The sequence below is a fragment of the Lissotriton vulgaris genome, chromosome 8 (assembly GCF_964263255.1).
Source record: "Lissotriton vulgaris chromosome 8, aLisVul1.2, whole genome shotgun sequence".
Taxonomy (NCBI): Eukaryota; Metazoa; Chordata; class Amphibia; order Caudata; family Salamandridae; genus Lissotriton; species Lissotriton vulgaris.
Window position 1 is genome coordinate 437,776,082 of NC_141696.1, and position 22,582 is coordinate 437,798,663.

The following is a 22,582-nucleotide window of genomic DNA, read 5'->3' on the forward strand; positions in this document are numbered from 1 at the left end:
TTCAGCAAGATATCATCAAGTGAACCGGGGATAGAGGTATGAGTTACAGGCTGAGGTGAAGAGGATGCCTCAGGAAAGTTTTCAAACATATCATGGGCCTCGAGGCCCCTTGAGTGATCAGAGGCATCTAAAGGCTCGGGACGTACTCCAGAACATTCCGTATGTTGTACTTTCCCTTGATCGCAAGTTTCTTTTGGCCTAGCCCCCTTCTCTATGGAAATACCAGATTTACCAAGTGCGCCAGCCTGGTTTCCATGACCAGATCTCTCAAATCAAGGGCTGAAAAGCTATTTGAAAGCTCAATTAATGGATGAACTTCTAGAAACTCCTCCTGTGGATTAGGTAAAGACGCCACCAACAGGGGCTCCAACATAGTGTCAGTGATGCCAGTAGTGCCAATAATGCCAGTGGTAGTGTCTGTTGGATTGGATGGAGGCGAAACAGCTGTCCCCTCCCCACTGCCCCCCCGGTCTGAGGCCTCTTTCAAATGTAAAACATCGGGGGAAGTCTGGGCCGTTAACTCGCCGGGGGCTGTGGTAAGGGGCTGAGAGGTCGTCGAGTCTGAAACCTCTTTTGTAGCCATGTCCTGCTTAGATGCGGAGGATGTAGAAGTAGAGGAAGTACCACAGATTTTATAAAAGGATTTTAGTGATGGAGTTGTTTTTAGGTTAGTTGTTAGACCGATCTTTCTCTGCTTTTTGTTCTTCCGCTTCCCCAATGGTCTCAATTCCAAGGAAGAATGGGATCGTCAGATAGGGGCAGTGTGAAGAATGCTTGGGGTGCTTCTTACCTATTGATATGCAGACTGTAGTTGTTCAACATTTAAGGGTTGTATAATGCTTTATCTTGGTGGTTCTTTCTGTTAATCCCAATGGGGAACACTTAGTCAATATTTGGGCAGATATGGTAAATGGCCAATAGATCACTGTAGCTCCCTTTTGATACTCTTGAGGAGAGTAGAGATAAGGAGCTCTCCCAATGTTTTTTGACTATAACGATGTGGGGCACGCTACTCTAAAATGGCGCTTTTTTTTGGCAACTATACTGCCCACATTTATTAGAAGAGGTTTCAAAAATTGTTCAATATTGTGATGCTCCCCTATTTTGAGAACATGGACCTGAAAAGGCTGACTATGTGTGGGAAATATCAATCTGAATCCAAACAACATTTAGAGTTCATAATATAACAAACTTTACCGGTTTAGGGACATCGCCAATACTAAGCGGGCGTTTAAGTTGAATAACCGACGTTTAGGACAATGGACATTTTTTACTTGGTTTGACTGGACTAGGGAGGGAACTATTTTTTAGGATTTTTTTGGGTGCAGGGTCCTCCCAATGCATAACACAGACATTGACCACTATAATATGGCGGCCATGTATGGGAGCGTAAACATGGCACGTACGCTATAACAGCTGAAGCTAATCCTCTACGTAGTCACGTGTGAGCAATTAGGGAGAGTTAAAATTCAGCCGCGGTTTCCTCTTTGTCAATTCTAACCACGAAGGCGTATACCTCGTGCTTTGATTGCAGACCTAAAAGTATCCTTTTTGGGAGGTAGACTCTGGATGTCTGGGTCTCAAGACGCTGGCTGTCTGTATCTCAGGGAGCAAGTTGCTTTCAACTAGGTCCAGCAATATGTCTTTGCGGTTAATTTAAAGTAATTTTTGAGACCCAGGGGTGGATGTTTTGGGATTGGTGAAGTAGAGATTGTGGTTTTCGATATGCCGCAGGATGTTGAGTCGGTTAGTTTTAATCCTTGTGGTCGATTAGTGCCTACTAGGTTCATATGGTTTTGTCACCCCAGCTGATGTTAAGGGACTTATTACCATTGAACTGGAAGCCCTTAACTATCAATGAAAAAAATAGGGGATAGATATTGTAGAAAAAAGCTGATACTAATGGACTCAGAGAGTTATGCAACACAACTGTATAATGCATTTGTGTACTTTTTTATATCTCTGCTTCTAGATAACTAAAAAGGATCACAACAGAAGATACACGCGATTACTCCAGTTGGAGGAATAAGCTGATACTAATGTTAGCACCTAGAACTGCCCTGTATTCTTCTTTGGAGTGTTGAAGGTAATTGAGGGCTCTGGGTAGTGGTGACCTCCCTGTGTAGAATTATTCGTGACTATGATTATTTGAATATATAGAAATAGTTAGGAGTGTTCTCCTCCTCTCCTGCATATGGGGACTGGATTTATCCACAGTCTCCTCTTTTAATCGGGTTTTGACCTACGAAGTCGGTGGAGGTAACCCGCTTTAGATTATTCATTGAAAATAAATAACTGCTTATGTGTCTGTCTCACATAGGATAATAGTACATCGTACTGTGTAGTTTCAGAACCCCGTGGTACTCGTGGAACAGGGAGGTAGAGATACATCTATTTCCTAGAACCAAGAAATAACCTTCTCTTGGACTCAAAATACTTCTGAAAGATTCTAAGGTACTTCCATCATGATACCGAAGTGCTAACTTGGTATTGAAAGCTTGAGGTGGTGTGAGAATGATTGGGAACTCATGTGTGAGTGTGGTTAGCCGGACTGTCACCAGGATATAAATGATGTTTACAGGGCCATAAACCAGGGGTTAATTGTTTTTTTGTTGTTTTTTTCTGTTTCAAAATGTAGTGCAGACAAAGATTTGAATTGGGGAGATATCATCTTTTTCCTGAAGAGGGTGGCAGTCGAATAATAGTACCCACCGAAACGCGTCTCTGCTTTGATGAAAAAGCCCACTCTAGATCTTTGGGGACAATTGTTGCACTAAACGAATGATAAAAAAAAGGGGTTGTCTCTTTTTGTAACAAGTGATTTATGTCAAATTGGTGTGTTTTTTTTTTTAAATAGAAATAACGTTCTTGCTTGTTCTCCCATATCGTATTGTTTTGTCTTTGTATAACAATATGTATATAATCATTTGTTTGTCTCTATGCAAATTTGAACAATGAATTGATACTTGAATGTTTTTTTTAAATAGATTTTCAATTGAAGAATGAATTCCGTTTTATAAATATATGTGTTATAATGTGTTTTAATGGATGTAGAATAAAATATGCAATGTTTAATTGACCCATATTGAGTTTTTAGGTTTTGTGGGATTAACTTTATTTATGTTTTGGTGATAAACAATTTTTCATTTTAGTATGAGATTGATGTGATCGCAGCTACCCAAAGGGGATTGATGTTTGACCTTGGTCTATTTGGTGCCCCACTTCTTTGGGGTAAAAGGGCACCTCTCTTTCTTTTGAGATTGAATAATAAGATGCCAATCAGGCTTCTAGATCTTCTTCTGATGTTGTATTTTGTACCTCCAAGCATTTGGCTGATATATTTTCCTTTTCACGCTATTGTTGGAAATATGCAGCATATAATTATTTTGCACTGTTTCAGCTAAATGATTTTCTCAAGCTATCTTGGCTTGAGTCCTATCATTTTGGAAGGCAAGTGTACATGAGTCAGGCAAGCAAATAATTTCACCAACTTTTCTTTCTTTCTTGAATTCCAGTTTCACACTAATGAGCTTTGAAGACATCTGATTTGAAACAGAAAAGCCACATATAAGAAAGCATTGTGGCCTAGAGCAAATATGTGTCCCCAACATCTGCTAATATTAGGGGTGTGCTAAGTTTTTATTACATCTAGTCCTGCCTAATTTCAGATAATTCGCCTACCCACACTGTACAGTTTCCAAGTTTTCTTATGACTAAGCACTTATTTAGTTTTCTCTTGTGAGTGTTAATTGGTAACAGTGTCTCATGAGCTTTTTGTGGGTGAGTTCATATTTCCCTTAGCTTTTTTGTGGTATATACTCTGAAAAAGTCACCTTTGAGCATTTTATAAGGCAGCACATCACTCTCATAGCTTTTTCTAATGAGTGACCCTACACAAATTTCTCTTGAGTGTACACTGTTTGTGAAAGACCTGTGAGTGCATAACTTCCTTATCTTCTTCTGAGTGGCCAATACAATTTTCTCTTGAGTATAAACTGCCTGTGAAAGACCTGCCCATGCATAACTTCCTCAGCTTCTTCTAACAAGTGACCCGACACAAATTACTCTGCAGCATAAACTGCTTGTAAAAGACCTGGCAGGGCATCTCTTCCTCAACATCTACTGAGTGACCCTACACAAATTACTCTTGAGTATAAACTGCTTGAAAAGATTCCTGATTCTCATATGAAAGCCCAACTCATTTAGAACTCTGCAATCTTCATATATTTTTGACAGTTTTTACATGAGATATCATAGGTTCAAAGCAAAAGGCTTTGAAACTTACAATAGCCTAATAAATGCACCTGCCTGAAGCTTAAGGCACCTTTGGGTACCATCACAATTTCTGATCAAAGACCACTGGCGAATCTTCTATCTTTTGATGCAGTGAGAACACACAACAGATGAGGCTTTGGAGAACACATAGAGTACAATAGTGGGAAAGGTGTAAGAGAAAGAATCCACTTCATGAAGGGTTTATTCATGACCTGAAACTAGAAAAAGTAAAAAGAAAGTCAAATAAGGGAGTGGCTTCTTCTGGAAGAGAGTCAGAGTAATACTTACCTCTCCATTGCTCTGTGTCTTTCATAGAATCAGATTTCTCTTCATGTTGGCTTGGAAAATTTGAATATTGTTGCAGGATTGTGTGATCCTATTGTGCCTAGTTTGAGGACCAGTTACATCTGAAATGAGGCAATGTCAAACAAGTTCACAATAAAGCAATTTTTAAGTAATGTGGAATCCCTTAATCAGTTCCTTCGTATATTAATGTCACCCATACGAGCTGTGGCCCAAAAAGCCAGAGATGCTATTGCTCCTAAAAAGGAAGGGGGCCAGGGGCAACAACATTGAATGAGGATAGTTGGAACAAATAAGGGCTTTAAAAAAAATCTCATTTTGTATAAAATGTAACACATTTTGGAGGGAATATACATTAGTCTAACTTGTTGAAAAGGCCTCGACTGATACCAATTAAATGGAAGGCCACTGACAAAATGTAGTGAGATCTATAACTTCTTTCCATATTCAAGTATACATCTGACATTTGCCATTGTTCTTGCACTTTTTACATAATAGTTTATTGACAAAGATAACCCTGTACACAACTATATTTCAAAAGAATTGGAAAGATGGTCCCACAAAATATAAAGACAGATTTGGCTTGGAGATCAGCAAGGAATATAATAGGCTGTATTAAACAAAGTGGCTGGAGGGCTGCAACAGGCACTCTCTCTCCCTTTCTGCGACCCAGGGATATTTGAGTTCATAAAAGGGTAAACAGATAATGCTGGGGCACATTTAGCGTGTGTACACAATCTCAAAGGAGCATTCCATCATTTGCAGGGGTGTGTCACAATGCAAATGAAGAATCACTTTTCCTCAGCACCTGTGTCACATTGTAGATGTGTGTGCAGAGACGAAGGAACTGTCAGAATGGGCACCAACTCAGCCCCACTAACTGGTGGCTCACAGTGACTGCGCTTTCTGAGAGAGTCCCTTGTAAGGGGGGGGGGGGCAGAGTACAACAGACCTCTGTCCCCCTTTGAAATGCAGCCCGGTTGCTGCCTGCATAGTGAAAGACTCCTTCAAATTTAAGGTCTACCTTTCACAAAAGTGCTGCCCTCAGGCCAAGTGTCAGCTAGTGTCTACACTGGGGGCATCATATTAACTCTAACAGGGCACACTGAACCTGCCCGTTCCAGGCACATCCAGTTAAAGGGGCTCCATGGAACAGACTAAGGCAGTGCGTCCTAAAAAAACACAGGCCCTGAAAGTAACCTAAAAAATCTATGAATTCCCAGAAGAGCTGGCTACCAATTTTGAGAGGGTCAAACCAGAATTGGAAAAATAAGGTTCACTGCGGGTCTGTGTTGAACCTGACATCTTTGGGATGGTTTTCCCCCAACTTTTTGACCACAACCTCCTGTTTTTACTGACTTCGTATTTGCTGGTCTTAAGACTTTGCACACTTTACCACTGCTAACCAGTGCTAAAGTGCTTGTGCTCTCTCCCTAAAATATAGTAACATTGGCTTCCACCCAATTACCACATTTATTGTACTTGTATGTCCCTAGTAAATTGGTGCAACATGTACCCAACCCTGTAAATTAAATGCTACTAGTGGGCCTGCTGCACTCATTCTAACACCCACTTAAAAAGTAGCCCTTTAAGCCTGTCTCAGGCCTGCCTTTTCAGTCTGTGTGTGCAGTTTAAACTGCCATTTCCACCTGGTAAAATAAACCTTTTGCCAGGCCTAAACGTTTTTCTTTGTAATACATAAAAGTCACCTCTAGAGTAGGCCCTAAATAACCCAGAGGGCAATGTGCAGTGTATTTGAAAAGATGGACATGTACTTTTAGGTTTTACATGTCCTGGTAGTTGAAATTTTCTTGTCCTAACCATTTGGTGCCTGCATCCTGTATCTTGGATCCCATGACTAGGTGTAGCTGAGAGTTGGTGTTTGTGTATTACTCCCAGACAGTGCGACAAAGGGGAATAGGTATTGGTAGGATGGGCCATCTCTGACTTGATGGGAGGGTGGAGTTGTCACCAATCACACTTGCACATCACAAAGACTTTGCCTCAGCACACTTACAGAGGGTTTCACACTAGTATATTGTGCCCGCAATGAAGCCTGGGCCAGGGAAGGGAAGCAGGAAATGTGATTAGTACAGAAGAAGGACACCCTGTTGCAACTGCTGCTTGAGGCCTGCCCTGCTTGAGGAGAAGGAAAACTGGACCTGCACCCATCATCCCAGGCTGAAATGTCTCCAAGGGTCAGCTGACTGGCCCCCTGATCAGAGCTACAGGGACATAACAAGCACCAGAGGCCTCCCTGCATCTGCCCAGCTGAGCTTCTGCCCGGACCAGCAACTAGAACTGCCTGACCCCTGCTGGCCTCTGCTGGAGTATGTTCCTGATCCCCAAGAGGGGCACCTCAAGGGCTAGACCCTCGGTGTGGCATCAGTTCAGCTCCCCTTTCATGAAAAGTAGAAATCTTAAAGTTTGGGCTTTTTGCGATCATGAACAGTCCAGTTTGCGGAAAGATCTTTCCACCTCCACTTACTGCCAACATGAAGCTCCAGTGAATCTGACTCTTTACGCTTCAGTGATCGCCAGCACCGACCGGCAATGCAAGACCTGTACTTCAAGCTACAACATCATCAGCCTGCGGTGACTGCCAAGCAAGACTGTCCACAACCCCCATTAGGATCTTCGTTCTACAGCAACAACTGCCCATGATGCCCAGCCTGCTCTTCAATCTACAGCGATGACCATCCACGATGCTCTCGCTTCAGCCTCTTCCACTGTGAATGGAACTTTTTGTGCGAGACTTGAGAGGGTAACTTTTTTGCATGACAAACCCAGTCCCTGTAAACACAAGGAGATGATGGACAGAGTCAAGTCAAGTCAAGTCAAAGAATTTATATAGCGCACTACATACCCAGAGGGTTTCAAGGCGCTTAGGAAGGGGAGGAGGGTTACCTGTCAAATATCCACGTTTTAAGTTGCTTTCTGAATGCTAGGTGGTTCTGGGAAAGGCGAAGGTAGGCGGGGAGTGAATTCCATGTTTTAGCAGCCAGGTATGAAAAGGATCTGCCTCCCATGGTGGTCTTGTTGATGCGAGGTACGGTGGCGAGGGCTTGGCTGGAAGAACGTAGTTGGCGGGAGGGGGTGTAGAAGGACAGTCGTGAGTTGAGGCATTCTGGTCCGATGTCGTAGAGTGATTTGTGTGCGTGGGTAAGTAGTCGGAAAGTGATCCTCTTATTGACGGGTAGCCAGTGGAGGTCTTTAAGGTGACCAGAGATGTGTTCGTTGCGTGGGATGTCTAATATGAGCCTGGCTGAGGCGTTTTGGATTCGTTGGAGTTTCTTCTGGAGTTTTGCGGTAGTACCTGCGTAGAGGGTGTTTCCGTAGTCCAGTCGGCTCGTGACTAGAGCGTGGGTGACTGTTTTCCTTGTTTCGGAGGGGATCCAGCGAAATGTTTTTCTGAGCATGCGAAGAATGTTGAAGCAGGAAGAGGATACGGCGCTGACTTGTCTGTTCATTGAGAGTGAGGAGTCCAGGATGACGCCTAGGTTCCGTGCGTGGTCTGTCGGGATGGGTGCTTTTCCGAGGGCTTCCGGCCACCAGGAGTCGTCCCATGCAGAGGGGGATGTACCTAAGATGAGGGCTTCTGTTTTGTCTGAGTTCAGTTTCAGATGGCTTTGTTTCATCCATTCGGCAACTTCTTTCATTCCTTCATGTAGGTTAGTTTTGGCGGTGCTGGGGTCGTTGGTGAGAGAAAGGATCAGTTGAGTGTCATCCGCGTAAGAGATGATGTTGAGGTGGTGTTGGCGTGCGATGGCCGCGAGGGGGCTCATGTATACGTTGAAGAGGGTGGGACTGAGTGAGGATCCTTGTGGTACGCCGCAGATGACTTCAGAGGCCTCGGACTTGAATGGTGGAAGGCGGACTCTCTGGGTTCTTCCGGTGAGGAACGAGGTGATCCATTCCAGTGCTTTTCCTTGGATTCCGATGTTGTTGAGGCGTTGTAAAAGGGTGCTGTGGCAGACTGTGTCGAATGCTGCAGAGAGGTCAAGGAGGATGAGGGCGACTGTGTCTCCATTGTCCAGTAGAGTTCGAATGTCGTCTGTTGCTGCGATGAGGGCGGTCTCAGTGCTGTGTTTTGCTCGGAAGCCGGATTGTGAGGGGTCGAGGGATTTGTTGGCTTCGAGGAAGGCGGCGAGCTGGTTGTTGACAGCTTTCTCGATGATTTTGGCCGGGAATGGAAGAAGTGAGATGGGGCGGTAATTTTTGAGTTCTGTGGGGTCCGCTGTGGGTTTTTTCAGAAGGGCGGTGAGTTCAGCGTGTTTCCAGTCTTCCGGGAAGGTGGCGGAGTTGAAGGAGCAGTTGATGACGTCTCGGAGGTGCGGTGCTATGACGGAGTCTGCTTTGTTGAAGATGTGGTGAGGGCATGGGTCTGTGGGGGATCCTGAGTGGATGGAGTTCATCAGGCGGATGGTGTCCTCAGTGGAGATTGGGTTCCAGTCGTTAAGGGTGTTCACGGGGGGAAGATGATCAGCAAATGGTAGGGTGGGTTGGTTTCCGGGTTGGTTGTCAAAGCTGTTGTGGATGTCTGCAATCTTGTTGTGGAAAAATGAGGCTAGGGAGTCGCAGAGGGTTTGATAGGGGGTGATGTCGTTGGAGTTGGCCGAGGGATTGGAAAATTCCTTGACGATGTTGAAAAGTTCCTTGCTGTTGTGAGCGTTGTTGTCAAGTCGATCCTTGAATGCTGTTTTCTTGGCTTTTCGGATTAGTTGGTGGTGAGTGCGGGTGGCGTTTTTGAAGGCGTCCTTGGTGCTGGTGGTTGGGTCTTTTTTCCAGGCCTTTTCAAGGGAGCGGCAGAGTTTCTTGGACTTCTTGAGGTCATCGTTGAACCATGAGGCCTTCTTGTTGCCAGGTTTGTTTTGACGTTTTTTCAGTGGCGCTAAGGTGTCAGCGGTGTTGGATAACCATAGGGTGAGGTTGGCGGCGGCTTCGTTAGCGTTAGAAGAGAGGGCTGGGGTGTTTTGAAGGAGCGATGCGGAGATTTGGTCTGTGGTGATTTTGTTCCAGTTCCTTTGCAGGGTAGGTTGGAGGTGGATGCTGGGTTTTGGTTTGTTGTAGGTGAAGTGAACGCAGCTGTGGTCAGTCCAGAGGAGGTCCGTAGTGTGGCTGAAGGAGACATGGTTGCTGGATGTGAAGATGGGGTCGAGTGTGTGACCTGCGATGTGGGTGGGGGAAGTGACTAGTTGTTTAAGTCCGAGGTTGGCGAGGTTGTCCACGAGGGTGGCGGTGTTGCAGTCGTTGATCTTTTCGAGGTGAAAGTTGAGGTCTCCCAGAAGGATGTAGTCTTTGGAGGGGAGCGCGTGTGGGGTGATGAAGTCCGTGATGTCTTCACTGAATTTTGCGCGGGTCCTGGTGGTCTGTAGAGGAGGGTGCCTCTGAGTGTGGTCTTGGGGTCGATGTGTATTTGGAAGTGAAGGTGTTCGGAGTTGGTGAGGTTGGCGTCAGAGCTGGTTGAGATGCGGATGGATTTCTTATGGACGATGGCGATTCCTCCTCCTGTATGGTCGGTGCGGTCTTTGCGTGTGATCTTATATTCTTCAGGGATGGCAATGGTGATGTCTGGGGCGGAGGAAGCGTTCATCCATGTTTCTGTTAGGAAGGCGACGTCTGGAGAGATGGTGTCTAGTAGATTCCATAGGTCGATGGCGTGTCTGTGGACCGATCGGGTGTTGAGAAGGATGCATTGTAGGTGGTTGGGGTCGGGAATCTGTGGTGTGGTCGTAGCGGGGATGTTGTCGGTGCCGCTGAATTTGCAGGAATAACAGGAGAAGGGTCCATGGGTGTGTCCGGGAGCGGCTTGGACGCAGGTGGGGGCGTGGCCGGGGTTCAGGGCTAGGAGGGTGGCGGCATCGTAGGTAATGCGGGGGGGCTGGGAGGGACGGGGGCCAGGGGGTCTGGCGCTGGGCGCGGTCCAGGCGCGGACGGGCGTAGACGGGCTTACCTTTGGCGCACCTTCGGCGCGGGTTGGGCGCGGTCGCTGCGCGTGAACAGAGCATTGAAACTTTTCAGACACCCATCCCCACTCAGAGACCTGGGTTAAATCCATCATCGTTCTTTAGCTCACTTTGCCACCCCAGTTCAGACCCAGCTATATGCAAATCAGTCTTGACCCTGTGCCTCATGGGAACAGTCCAGCCCGAACTGCCAAGCCAGGTCTTCCCTGGACCGGAAACAAGCATCTTGGGACTGATTCGGGGTAACACCCCTCATTAGCCAGACTATCTCGAATCCAGCGGCAAAGTGAGCAAGGGACCCATGTCTGGGCATTCCGTGTCAACTTAGGGCGAACAAAGCAAACACAAGGAGATGATGATGGAGCACTGAAACTTTTCAGACACTCAACCCAGTCACAGATCTGGGTTGAGTCCATCATCGTTCTTTAGCTCACTTCGCCACCCCAGTTCAGACCTAGCTATATGCAAATCAGTCTTGACCCTGTGCCTCATGAGGAATGTCCAGCCCGATCTGCCAAGCCAGGTCTTTCCTGGACCGGAAACAAGCATCCTGGGACCGGTTTCAGGCTAGCTTGAATCAAGTTAACAAGGGACCCACATCTGGGCATACCCTGCCAACTTAGGGCAAACAAAGCAAACCTGGTCCCTGTATCCAGCCTGCGCTCCATCGCCGTTGGCCTGACCTTGTGACTTTCATCTGGTCACGCACGACCAGATAACCACGAGTAGCGCTTTGTGCTTTTAGGCGCTATACTACTTTAAATCTTTGAAATTGCATATCTCTGGGGCTACTTAATGTTCTTTTTTTATTTTGGCGTAAAATAATTCAATAAATTGTACTCAATGTTTGTAAATTGATTTTTCTTGTGTTGTGTTTTCACTTTATTACAGTTTGTGTACCGCATAAATACCTATTACCTTTAAGTTAAGCCTGACGGTTAAGTACAGGTTAATTTGGGGATTGCTTGTGTTTCACCCTGACAAGAATTGTGGTTGCTGCTTTAGTAGGGTTTCTCCCCATCAACCAATTACCCAATTTCTCACAGTCTGCATATCTGAATAATGACACAAGGAATGATAAAGCAATGATAAAGAAGAGAAATCCAGTTGCCTTTCTCACAGCAGCCCTAACAGAGGACATCCATAGACGGACAATCTGCATCCACTGGCCAACTGAAAATAAGCAAATATGAGAATTTATGTGGTGCTCCTTTTGATCTATTTGTAATCTGACCAATTTCTGTACCAGACTCTAGAAGTGGAAAGAAAAGCCTGTGGAACTGGGGTTTGTATCTGATGATACCTGCTCACCGTCATGTTGTTAACGCTGTAAATACTCAGCATGAACTGAAAATAAATTTCTGAAGCAAATCAGAAAAGGCATTTGTCAGTTTCTAAATTTGTTCCTCCCAAGTAGGCAATATAAGAGACCACTGATATGGTGTTAATTCATAAAAATCATAAGCCAGTTTACCTTGTCCTTTGTAAACTATTTATTGTAAAAGAGATTGCACATTTTTCTCTCCAACTTATTCGCTATTCAGCCTCCAAAACAGATCATTTTCTTCCTGGTGAGAATTGGCCACATAAAGCTCTCAAATGCTGAAGGTGGGAAACCATTTCTAAAACTAGATCCATGAATGCAAAGGACTCACTGGTTAAAGTATCAATGTGAATTACAGTAGCGGCTGCTACCAGACCCTGGGTGTGAGACTGGGCAAGAAAAAAAGTTTTAAAAAAACACTTACCTGTGACAGCCGGCCGCTGCCTCTCCTCCACCCCCCTCTTACTCTCTCCGTCCGGCAGCAGTATGCAGGAGGAAGTGCCCGGGCTCCAAGGCTCGCCTGAGCCAATCACAACGCTGCAAAGCCTGGTGGGGAAAATGTAAAGTGCGCTGGACTGTTTGGCCGGCCCAAGAGGGACAGCAAGGCAGTCCTGCGCACTTAAGGAGTGAAAACCACTCCTCTCCTTTCTCTGGCCAGCCCCATCCCTGGGAGTCACTGAAAACTAAAATGATAATAACGATACGTTATTATCATTTTAGTTTTCCTTTTGAGTAGTGGAGCTACGCTCCTCTGCCTTAGCGGAGGAGCGGCCACTGGTGAATTAACCAGAACTAGATCTTAACTCTTGACACAAAGGTATTTTGTTACAATATGAATAATCTTTTTGCTTCAATGAGCCATTCTGTGAATGGAGCCTGGTCTATATATGAAAGGCTAACCAACCTACTATTCTGGTGATTCTCTCAGTGAAATCAAGTGTTTGATTGCTCAGAGAGCTAAGTGTGAGCTTCTGGTATGTGTGTGTTACATGATTTTGAATGTAGAATCAATAAGGACTAGCCTATTTGTGAATTAACATAGACCAACCTGGTTGGTGGCATGCTTCATCATCTACGGAGATCCCAGAGACAACAAGAGGTTCACCGCAGATGCCGACCGAAAGTATCGGACAATAGCACTGCCAGGACTACTCCATGAGGCATTTATGGCAATTCACCAACTGATGCTTTAAGAGGGAATCCCCTCGCACACATAGAGCACCTTAGCGAGTGCTTCACATTTTTCAATCACACACTCACTTAAATTAAGATAATCGCACCACCACTTTTTTGGTCCTGAGGAAAGCCAGTTTTAATCACAAAGGCCTGGCTGAAACATGTAGACCACACTTGGATGCAGGAGACCCTAATATATACACCTAAAATATCAAGAAGCCTTTTTTTAATGCTAACAGTGACCCAGTTATTAAAGTATAATTTACCCTTGGGTACTGGGATCCCTGTATAGCTTTTAAACTTTCATCTTCACTTCACCAGACTGCACTCTCAATAACATACCTGCTCTGCTGTATCCAGGCGTCGAAGCACACCCGGGACATACTCGGTGTCACTGGGTGGGCCCGATGATGAAGCATGCCACCAACCAGGTTGGTGGGTGAGGGCTTCATGAACAAACATGTGGGTTTGCATTCTGTCATACAATTTTTGAGTCTATGTTAATTCACAAATAGGCTAGTCCTTATTGATTCTACATATAAACCCAGGGGATACGGACTAGCTTTCTAGTCCTCTCTCTCTCTTTTGATAACGATACCTGATTTTGAATCCCAGCAAGGCAAGCTCAACAATTCATATTTCTGCAGTCAATAAATGGGGTAACATTCATCTGGGAATAGTAATCCCAGTCATTTATTGGGGTTATAAAAAGCAAGGACCGCAGGGTTAATAGTTGTAGAAGGTATTATTATTATTAACAATTACTAATATTACTATTGAGAGTTATTGAGATGTCCTCTTGGTGACTCATTCATTAGTCTGGCAGTTTCAGAAAGACTGATTGACTACCCAATGAAGGCCCAGAATTCCCTTGAAGAGGTGAACTCTCACTTGTTGCAGTTTATCTTTCAAAAGAGTTACTACTTCATAGAATAGTTAAAGCAAAACCTATGTATACCCATAGGAAAACAGGCATTCAGCACATATACATTATCATACGTGCAAGTAAGTATGGGCGGAAAATCCGTTACGCTCGCGGATTTTGCGGATTTTCGGTAAATTCGCAATCCGCGAGATTCGCGAATTTCCCGCAAAATCCGCAAATTCGTATGCAGCGGATTTCTTTTCTTTGCGGTGTAAGTTCGCAATTGCGAACATGTAGGTGCGGCGGGCAGCCACAATCTCGCACTCGCGAAATTACAAAAATTGCAATTCTGCACAAGAAATCTACTAGCAAGCAGCATAGACCTTCTGAAAATGATGATTTTTATCAGAATAACTCCTCAGGTTGACATTTGCCTGCACTTTTTTGGATTTGAGGCCTTTTGATTTTCTTTGGATAACTTTTGGATTAGAAATCCACTTTCTCATATAAGCTTGGTGGGGCATTACAGTTGCTGTAATGCGGTTCTGCGGAAAAACGAGTTTTGCAAAAGTGAAAGCAGGTTCAAAAGTTCAAACTCATCATTAGTAACCGTTCCCTGTAGTGCTTCCTGACAAGGGCCCCTCCAGAGTTCAGTTGCTAGTTGCAACAATTGTATGACCCTGCTCTGACCCTCACAGCAGGCTCATAGAATAGCTACAAGTAGGCCACAAAGGTCCTGGAAAAAAAATTGCACTGCAACAGAAAGCAAATTACAGATAAGGAAGCAGGTGCCAGACTGGAATTTTAAAACAGTGACACATTAATAAATCAACCCCAAATTAATTCATGTCAGTTGAAGCAGGCAGGTGTGCTTGCTTTTTCCCCCATAATCTACAGTGATGATGAACCAGAGGGTGGCATAAGGCATTGATGTACCAGAGGGTGGCATGGGTGAAACAGAGGGTGGCAGGGGTGAAACAGAGAGTGCTGGGAACCTGTGATGATGAACCAGACGTAGAAACAACATAATCGTGACCGTTGCGAGCCGACATGTAAGTTCGCAATTGCGAACTGTTACAAAACCCTCGCGAACTGTCAGAAATCCTTGCGAACTGGCAGAAATCCTTGCGAACACAAAAAAAAATCCGCAAATTCGCGAGAATTCGCGGATTTTGCGGATTGCGAGTTCGCAAATTCGCAAAATTCGCGAACGCCAGATTCGCAAAATTCGCCCATGCTTACGTGTAAGCCTTGTGCCTAGATAGCAGAAGTGTGAAAGTATTTGGAAGCAAAGGCATGTCCAGTAGGGCGCAAACACACTGCCAAGCTGAAAAAGCTCTAGATAGAAGCAAGGTCCTAGTTGGGGATGGATGGTTCCCTTTTCAGTAGTGGTTTTAATAGAACCCTTTCTATGAATGAGAGAGATGGGTCAGGGGGCTGAGGCCAAACATGGCTTCACTACTTTGAATACAGATGATGAGGGCTCACGTGAGCCAGCAGACAAAGGGTGAGCATAGCTTCACGGCTTTGGATCCAGTTGATGGCGGCTTGCACAGGTCAGTAGACTGTGGCAGGGCATTCCTTCACAGCTTTGAATGTAGTTGATGGGGGCTTGCAAATTGGTATTTTTGTGAGAACTGAAAAAAGGGACTTGAGGAAAGGTAATGGGCCAGGCCAATGAGGTGGCATCCATGTTGGATCGATATGGGCACTTCATTGCAACCTTCTAATGAAGGTCAAAAGTGTCAAAGTTATTTTGCAGCTATTTTTTAACATTGAGCTCAGTAATAGTGCCCACTCAGCCAATTGATAGACTTGAATTCCCACAAAACAGAAAGCAATACTTCCCCCAAAAACTTTTTGGGCTATCAGTCATCACATTCAACACCCACAGACAGCTATAAGGCAAAGTGGTTTTCATGATTCTTCTAGGGTTCAAGCAATGTGAGGGGACAAATTGCCCCAAAAAGATTCAAGAATGACCACAAATATAGAAGAGTGACTCCAAAATGTTTCTCATCTTATAATGGCACAAATCCTAGCATTGACCAACAACACTTCACCAACGAGGTGGTAAATACAATATATGTTGCCGCCCACCAAGTGCAATAAAGACAAGGAAGACAGAAATTGGATTACAATCTATGATCAGGCCCAGAGTTTAAATGAATGCTATCAAGAGTCAAGACACAAATCTGCCAATTTGGTAATGATCCCTTTTGTGCCTTTGGGTTATTGGGAGTCTGGAAGAGAGCAGAAATAATCGAGCTCTTGTGTTTTGTAGGTAAACAACCTTTACAACGCAACTTTTACCACGCAGTGCCTTTACGACGCAACTTTTACAACGCAAACCATTACAACGCATTGCGCTGGGGGGCGCTCTAGGATGTTGGAATAGGTTTAATTTACTATCCAACACCTTCCCTACTATCCACGGGGACTGGAGTTGGAATAGTACATTAAACTATTCACTTTCCAGCTCCCCAAAGCACTATGCGTTGTAAAGGCATGCGTTGTAAAAACCGCGTTGTAAAGGCATGCGTGGTAAAAGCATGCGTTGTAACGTCATACATCCGTTTTGTATAGTAGGGATAAAAAGTAATTGTTATATAGTGTTTCATGTCATAGTGTTCCACATTTCTAAACGCTGTACCTAACAGGTATTAGCATTACCCAGTTTAACGGTGCCCTATTCACCAACCTCAGAAAGATGGCTCAGTTGTCCTTTCCCATATCTAAACCCAACACCTGCAGACTGCAGCAGGCATCAGCAGCGAGCATAAAAAACGGTATTATCAACAGAATGACACCACAATAAAATGATGGCTATGGTTCAGAAATGTTACATTTTCGTGTAATTCTTAAGGGTAATTCGTGGGATATTGAAAAGGGGCAGTCAATAAGAGTTTCCATTTTGCTGTGCTTTAACAGTCTGAAATCTTTCTTACAATAGCCTCTCCTAGCTTCAAATATAAAACAGATGTGAATAGATACCAAGCACCGCGCTGACGCTAGATAATAATGTGTAAGATATTTAATCATTCACATTTAGCCTAGAGTTTCACAAAGTTCAAACAGGAACATATGCTTTAGGCTTGTAGATTCACAGTAGAGTCCACACACAGTAACTGAAGAATCTGCAGTCCGCATGCTTTCTTCAGCTTTGTTGAAATTAATGTTTTATTCTGTTGCTCTCACCCCTGAAAACGCATTAAAAAGTATCAAACCTACCTGTATTCAAGGATGATAGTCCCAGGGGGCACTCGGCTGATCACTGCTAACGGTGAAACAAATCAATATCATTGTGTTACTTTAATTATAAATGGCCAGTGAGGTCTGAGGCGGTCAACAGGTTTTCTGAAAGGTGCACACAATTTTAAATTATGAATTGATGTTTTCAGAGGAGAAATGTAATGATCAGCTAGTAGCAGCTGCTCTTGTTATGTGTCTAGCTGGCGCTGACCACCTGTGTTTGGAGTTAGCTGTAGATTCTCTTGTGTTGTCGAAATGTTGATCTAATATTTCGCTGTCAGGCTGTTGATTTGCCCAGTTTAGGACAGGAGGCCCCAGAACAATCGCCCTCACCCGTGTCATATCAGTGGGAAGTCAGGTTACCTCTGCCTGTGTTTGTGCTAATCAGTCAGTCAGTCAGTCATAAATCTTTTATTCGGTTGCCATAATTTTGTAGGAACCATAAAAAGAACATTGCAACATACAGTTTAAAACATTTGGTCAACGGTAGGAATAATTCCAAGAAACATGAGTACATTTAAAAAAAAAAATACCATTTGTTAGAATAGTTAAAAAGACAGAGGATGTGATAATAAAGTGCTAGTGCATTAAAAGCAGCCAATTAATCATAGTTGCATCGGAATTTTATACACATTTTCAGAAAACATGCTACACATTTGGCAATGAATACGGAATCCAAATATTGCAAAGCCAAAAATGCGGGATGACAAGATCTCAAGCCCATGATTGAGAGTAGAGGAATGATCCAACGCTTTCGGGGCAATTCATAAAACCTACAAAATAGTACAACGTGGATTGTGGATTGGTCTGAGGAGTCGTCACATGGGCATTTAATGATAGATTTAGACCAATCCTGTTTTTTCAGGAAAGAAATCATACGAAAAAAAGTATTAAAACGAAACCTTGTAAGAAGATATTTTTCATGTGCGTTCAAATGATATTTTAAATACGGTTGGATGCCTGAAGTGGTTTGAACAGTTAGAATCTGAATGTTAGAGGGCTTGCTAATTTCTTGAGATAAACGCAACTCCTTGAGATAAATGCAACTCCTTGAGATAAACGCAACTCTGCCTGTGTTTATGCTAATCAGACCAACAACAGGTCCTTCTCAATTCACCCAGAGATTCAACACATATACCCATAAAAGCTGCCCAATAGCTCATTATTCAGTCTACCAGTTTATCCTTTTTTGGCTAATTTATGTAACGTTGTGAACAGCTACTTAATAAACCTCATAAAGTGCAGGCTTAAATAAACTAATATCAAATCAAATAATAGTGCTGAGAAAACTTTTTATTTTTTAAAGGAAATCACATTTATTTGAATTTTTAGATTATATCAACAAGAACAGTGAAACATCAAATACAGTCTATTATGTTAATATGTCACATTTATATCAAAGACACTGAGCAAAAACATAAAAATACACTATTGGGGTGGCGCTAGGCATCCCAAAAGTAAAACATACTTCAAGAAATTCATGTACTATATCATTCAGGGAAAGTTGTCAAAATTTCAATTTTCTATCACTTACTTCAGTCCATAATCAAGACTAGAGTGATCACTGATATCAGTACTATATTATTGATATGAAATACAATACATTTTATTACCCTCTTCAATGCGTCGGACAGCCCCCGGCCGTCCGACGCTACGGTGGGCATGTGCATCGGACGGCCAGGGGCCGTCCAAACGGCACACGCGTCAAATTCTGCTGCACCGCGGCAGAATTTGAGCCGCATGGAAGAGGTTAACAACCAACTCTAACAGCCTAGCCACAGCAAAAAACATAAAAAATCAACCATCATGTTTCATTATTCAAATCTAGCTTTTAACACCGAAAGGCTAAATCATGCATCAGAAATGCTCACTAATACCACAAAATTTCTACTTTTTTTTAATTCGTTTTTTCCCCTTTAATGCAAGGAATACACAACAATATGTGTTACCAAAGATAACAAACTAGACATACATACTATGCAGCAAGAAGATAAAAAAAAGACATGGGCAAAGAACAAGCATTACAAAAAACAACAACAATCCTAAATATTATTACTACCTAAGGAAAGAACATAAGATAAAAGTTAAAGATATCATAAAACATAAATGGTAGCTACCACTTTACATTAATTTGACCATATACCAGCCCCTATTTACACTTGAATCCAGTCAGGTAGGCTGCCCAGATCTTAGCTCCCATTGCACTCTTCTTCCTCCCCTTAGTTTTATAGATTGCAAGTTCCAGATTATACATAGCTAGTAGCCTTGAGAGCCAACATGAAAAGGTCGGCGGGTCGAGACTAATCCAGTCCTTAGTATTACAGGCCCGTACGACTGCCATACAAATAAACAGAAAAGCTACCATACCACTTGGTCTTATTTGTGCAGATGTGTCCGCACTGACCCCTATCAGCACCAGTTCCCCGGTTATACAAACGGGGATCCCATTATTATTCCTAAAAATCGCTCAATTGAGCTGAATAACTCCATCAGTTTAGGACACAAAAAGAACATATGGACTGCCTTTGCTGCGTATAAGCCACATCTGTTACATTTGGTCCAGGCAGCTGTCCCCCATTTTGAAATCTTACTTGGAGTATAGTACAAGTCATATATATAGCCATGTAATGCTGAGTACGCATCCTCCCAGTCATCAAAACTTGGTTCACTAGCCTTAAGGATTCAATGATGTTAACACTCGCTTGACATACCACAAAATTTCTAACGTAAAATATAAACAATCAATGGCATATTGAAATTCAATATTTAAATGTAAAAAATGTAAATACATGTGCTTGAGGTTTTTTTTTTATAAAACAAAACAAAACATGAGCCGTAATATTTTATTTGAGTTTAGTTAATTTACCTTGTGCTTTAGTAGGGTTATTAAATATCTTGTATTTATTTATTTGGGAAGTTGTATATAGTGCCAACTTGACCCATCAGAGTATCAGAGCACTGTACAAATAACAGACAAGTTATACATACAAGTAGACATGCAAAAGGGAACAAGCAAGGAGCAATACAGATACAACAGAACAATCAGCATGGCAGATTCAAAATCTGAAGGTGCCCACAGGCAAATAGTCAAGCTAAGTAGATTCAAGGCTGCGATTGAAGGAATCTGTTCAACAGAAGCATTTTTACTTCTTTTCTGAAGGAGGTAGTCAAGGAGGTTAACCTTCAGGAGTCAGTGTGTTCCATATTCTTGGAGCAAGACTAGAGAACGAGAGGTTGTAAGTTGAATTTTTGTTGAACTTCTGTGGTTTCAGCAGTAGGGAGGTAGCACTTCTTAAGGAACAACTGCAACCAGACAGTTGAAGTATTTGGTCAGGTAGACCGGAGTGTTATGGTGAAGAGCATTGTGTGTGATGAAGGCTATCTATAAATAGATCCTTGCTTTAAACAGGAGCTATTTTAGATATTTTAGGACTGGTATAATATGGTCAAGTCTTTTGGATCCCATGATGAGCCTAGCAGTTGAGCTCAATGGGGCCCTTAGCGGCGCAATAATTGCTTTGGGTAATCCCATAAGAGTAGCACTCCCATAATCTAATTGGGAGATGACTAATGAATGGACTGCTACCTGAAAGTCATCAGGGGGCAAAAAGGGCTTGTGTTTTCTTAATGTGTTCAGTTGGTAATTGGCTCCCCTGGTAGTTGCACTGATATGATCTTGCACAGTCAGGTCACACCACACAGGCCTGCATTATTTAGAGTTAGGTGGTAACAGAAAGCACTTTGATTTCTGGAAGTAGTGTTAAATAAAGGAGAATCCACTGGTGGAATTTTCCCTTCCATTGATATAGTATATTGGAGTATATTGCGTATGTAGATTCTCGACTCAACGCAACTTTAAGGGCCCAGTTCATGAAGACTGGTGTAGAGCTTACTTCTGGAAGGAGGGAGAACACGGCGGCCAGCTTGGCGGCAGGTCGCAGGAGTTCCCGAGTTCTGGGATGCATGCGAGGGAGCAGCATAAGGATAGATAAACAGTGGATTAGCTACTGAAATTGTATTCACTGGCATTAGTCGTGGTGTTCTCGCTTGGAGTAGCGGGCCCCTCTCTTTCAGACAATCACGGTTGGAGAGGTAGATGGCGAGGCCGATGCTGAGCACTGAATGAGAGCTGCACTTGAGTTAATGAAAGGCCTTAGGGCTGCAGCATGGTCTACCCTCTGGGGGAAAGGTGGCAGCAGCAGCACACATATAGGGATTGGCCTGCAGGTAGTTGGTGCGCAAGAAGAGTGGAGAGGGGCTGCCTTGTTACAAGACGATACTGGTACCTATCAAGTTCAAGTGCCTGGAGACTCTCCAGACAAGATCTCAGGCCAGAGTGAGGCAATAGGAGCTTGGGTAGGAAGACTGAGTTCAATCGAGGGGCTAGAATTGGGATCAAAGGTAAGCCCATTAAAGGCTGAAGAGGGGTTGAAAGCAAGATTATAATTAAAGTGGCATAAGAGAGGAATATGTATTCCTTAAGAAGTGCAATTAAATAAGTACACAAAGATTCCCCGACATTCCTAAACAATCTCTGTTGTCAATAGCCCCAATAATAATCAATAAGAAAAGTCAACCTACTGTAACAACTACTTGTTGGGACTGTGATCTCATATTTACATTGAAAGCTGATAATTCAAATGCTGAAGGCTATATCAGAAGCTGAAAGACCGGAGGAAACTCATCTAATGAACAGATACAAAAAATAACCCCCTCATTAAGGATTTTTTTAAAGATATTGCCTGAATTGGTGCCCCCTGGGAGCCTACCTAGTAATTCAGTGGCAGAAGATCTGGAAGGACACAGCAAGGTGCCGGAGAAGGAACTAGCCCAGTTGTCTAAAGCTGGGGACATTGGAAGAATCCCCAGCACTGAACAAAATGGTGAGTGGGGAGGGATTTATGATAGCTGGAACCATGTACTAAATGATATGGAAGGTGGCAGAGAGGAATGGCTACAAGAAAATCTTGCAGGGGCCAGGACCTATTAGCTTCTGCTGCTAGGCATCAACCCCAGCTATCTGACGGTGTACCTGCAACCAGCACAAGGCATTTGCCAGGTACCGTGGATGGATACAGACCATTGCAGGTATTTCCAAACAAAGGTAATTGTACAAGACTGGACCGGCTTGGTCTACATTTTATTACTTCTTGATAGGTTTACTGCACATAAATATGTTCAGTACAGATCATTCTTTGGATACTGTGCATTGATTGGAATTAATTATTTTGTATGGTACCTATGGATCAGCCTTCAAAGGAGGAAACTTACTCTCCCACAGAGGATACGTTGTCTCTGATGATAGTCTTCACAGGTTGTGTGCAGTGAATGAAATTGTACAGTGAATGAAATTGATTTAAGTGGTTCACATTACACGCTTGACTCCTGATTGATATTGAGCCAGGTGTCTTTGTCCTAAGG